The sequence below is a fragment of the Populus euphratica genome, unplaced genomic scaffold, assembly GCF_000495115.2.
Source record: "Populus euphratica unplaced genomic scaffold, PopEup_1.0 scaffold469.1, whole genome shotgun sequence".
Taxonomy (NCBI): Eukaryota; Viridiplantae; Streptophyta; class Magnoliopsida; order Malpighiales; family Salicaceae; genus Populus; species Populus euphratica.
The window spans coordinates 166,876-169,993 of record NW_011500347.1 but is presented as its reverse complement, the minus strand read 5'-3'; positions in this window follow the sequence as shown (position 1 = coordinate 169,993).

Here is a 3,118-nt window from a genome sequence, read left to right as displayed (position 1 = left end):
CTAATCTTGAAAAATTGAAAAAGTATTTTCCCGCTCTGCCTCAGAATGCGATTACAAAAATTTACCGTGCTAGATGTGCAAGATTGAGATTGTTAATGAATCATGGAATTCCTGAAGATATTCGTTGGTTGATTGAAGCAAAGGTCCGATTATCAGGTGAGTCCTCTAATTTCTTTATTTCACACATGCCTGGAACAGGTAAAAGCACTTTTGCAAAGAAACGTCGTGCAAAACGACTAGAAGTCTGTCATCGATGTGCTAGATGGACTTGTAATACACAATGTCGTTCTTTAGGAATGGTATCTATAAACCGTGAAGATAAAATACAATTCATTAAGGATGGCCTGAGTAAGGAGTCTTTAGATAATCTTCTATTGACTCTTGAGACGCATCCTAGTGGAGATGTGCATCGTGCAATTCATGATTTATGGCCACTATTTCATAAAGAACATGATCGACTTAGTCTTGGGAATCTGACTAAAAAAGACCCTGTTTGCCAGTTTTTAAGAAAACTGGATGGGAAGCCTATCCCCGACCCATAGAGGGCGTTTAAGCCGTTCTTGGACGTAAAACCAAGGGAAGATGTGAGCCACAATCACAACTACCTGTACATACACATGTTTTTTTTCAAAAGTAAATAAATAAATAAAAAGAGAGAGAGAGTGTGTGAGACTCTAGCTGGCCTACATATAGATGTTATGATTGCCTTTCTAATTTCTCATCTATAAAACCCTCTTTTCCTTCCTTTCATTTCTACTCAACCCATACATTTAACAAATACAGAAGTGTGTAGAAATGGCAAGTTCCTCAGGTCATCAAATAAGAAATATTTGTGTTTTCGGTGGATCTAGTCCTGGGAAAGAAAAGGAGTTTTTAGAATCAGCAAATCATCTTGGTTAGGTGCTAGCTGAGAGAAAGATTCATTTAGTGTATGGGGGAGGCAGTCTTGGGTTAATGGGAGGTGTGTCAATAGCTGCATTTTTAGGAGGTAGTCAAGTTTTGGGGGTCGTCCCTGAAGCTTTGGCACAAGGGGACATCATTGGAAAAACAATTGGAGAGGAACTTCAGGTCTCCACAATGTCGGCTCGAATGAATGCAATGTTTAACCATGCTGATGCTTTCATTGCTTTACCAGGTGGTCTAGGCACATTGGAAGAGATCTTTCATATTTCCTCTTGGGCTCAATTGCACATTCACCATAAACCCATAGGTTTGTTAAATGTTAATGGTTATTATGATAAGTTGTTGTCTTTTCTTGATCATGCTGTGGAACAGGAATTTCTAACATCTTCTGCACGACAAATCATAATCTCTGCTGCTACTGCTGAACAGTTGATTGACCAACTACAATCTTTCATTCCTGTGATTGATCCTTCCATGAGTCGCATAAATTGGTCATCTACGGGAAGCCGTAAAAAGCTTAGATTGGATTTGAGCCTTCATTTGTGAATTTTTGTGTCTTTTGGTTTTATTATTGTGTTTTGTTATTTCTTATTTTTGTTTTAGTGTGTTTCAGGTTTTGTCAGTGTTCGTTATTTCAGGTGATATCTTTTATACTCTATCTTTCTACCTTAGAACATTGAGGACAATGTCTCGTTTTGGTTGGGGGGAGAGGGTAGTAGTTGATAAAAAAAAATTGTTTTTCATTTCATAAAGCATGTGCATAATTGTTGTTACTAGGATGGCAGAGTAAAGGAGTTCTTTTGTTAAAGTGACTCTTGAGACGCATCTTAGTAACCATTCTTAACAAGGTCTATTATAATACTTCCTGAAATATTCAGGTTTACAAACTCTCGTATTGTTACCACTTAATTCTGCTCATATACTTATTTAACATGTATTCTTAAACCTTAATTTACACACACACACTTTAACATATGATTGTGGGTTGCATATTGGATTATTACATTATTTATGTTCTTTTGTTAAAGGTAACAACTAAGGGAAAGGGATTGTATATAATTAAAAAAAAAACATGAAAAAAAAGAAAGAAAAAAAAAAGAAAAAAAAGAAGAAAAAAAAATGATGATAATAAAAATGTAGATAAGTTTGGTTTCGTAGCCTCCCTAACCTAAGCAATTAAGTCCGAAGGGGTGTTTTAACACCTAATACCCTAAAGTCAACTGACTTGGGAGCTATTGGCCCAACGCTTGTTACATGGGTTGAGGAGAAAAGCTTAAGGGAATCAAACATTGCACTATCTACATATCAGTATCTGCGACCCGAGTTACTAAGCTCGTAGGGGTGTCTTAACACCTAATGCCCTAAGACCAACTGGTCTGGGAGTCATTAGCTGAAAGCTCGTTACATGGGTTAAAGATGCATGATGTTTTTAAAGTATATGTATATAGAGTTAAAAAAAAAAAGACAAAAATAGTAATCCCAACCCAAGGAAGTTAACCTTAAACATTAGAACAAAAATTTTGTTTTCTTCCAAGAAAAGCCCCATAATTATGTGTTGATACATTGAGCACAAAAGAAAGGTTTATTAATATCTTGTTAAGAGGTATTGAGCAGATATATAAATTTAATGAGAGTTTGTTTATCTGGATAGACTAATGGAAGTTAAATGATGAATACCTTGCTTTGTGGAATATACAAATTGTTTTTCTATTTTACGCTTTGATTACTAGGGACTAGTAATAAGCTGGTTGGGGGGTGTGATTAGTACTTAAAAGTGCATTTTTATCATGGTTTTATATCATCATTTTGCACTTGAAGTATCAATAACTCCTTAACTAAAATATGTTTTATAATAATGTATCTAATAATATAAGATACCTTTAATTTGTGGTAAATGTCTATTTTTAATGCAGGCCTATCACATAAATGAAAGGATTGATTGATGACTTGAAGAACTTAAATTGCAAGGATAAAGAGATGGCCAAACTTAGAAAAGAGATGTCGGTGCAATCCAAACCGGAACACAGTTTGGTAATTGGGTTATATCTGGAGCTACAGATCTCAGATTTAGGTCCAATTTATATGGATGGAAAGGTAAGACATAGGCCTACAACTTTCATATAAGCTCAAGATTTAAAAAGGTCATTTTCAAGTCCAAATTATAGGAACAACAAAAAAGTCTGAATCTATCCTAGAACACGCGCACTGTTCAGTG